The sequence below is a fragment of the Penaeus monodon genome, chromosome 24, assembly GCF_015228065.2.
Source record: "Penaeus monodon isolate SGIC_2016 chromosome 24, NSTDA_Pmon_1, whole genome shotgun sequence".
Taxonomy (NCBI): Eukaryota; Metazoa; Arthropoda; class Malacostraca; order Decapoda; family Penaeidae; genus Penaeus; species Penaeus monodon.
In genome coordinates, this window is record NC_051409.1 from 19,310,979 (window position 1) to 19,311,448 (window position 470).

Here is a 470-nt window from a genome sequence, read left to right on the forward strand (position 1 = left end):
TCTTACAACTGGCAGCAGTACATCCTAATCAGCACCTAGGATGAGCAGTGATGTCATTACCTCCCCAGCCAGGATATGCATTCTGTTCTTTTTCATTAAAGAGTTCAATTATCATTACCGAAGAGGCCTTAAGTGTAAAACTTCATCAGTGTTACCTGCACTAATATGACTATAAATGAACTGTGTCAAGCAAATTCCATTATAGGACCTTTCAAACAGAGGCTGGGCAGATAATTCTCTATAACTGTCTGGGGCACTCCCTGCACTGCTTTCTCAGGACCTATTAAGAATAATGTGGCATTTTCCTTGCACTGCTTTCTCAGGACCTATTAAGAATAATGTGGCATTTTCTAAATATGAAAAATTCTTAACTCTTGACTGTTAGACTGCAGGAGGAAGGGAAAGCGGGATTGAAAGAGAGATGAATAATAATACAAAAATAAAGAATGAAAGTGTGAGGAGGACTGGTT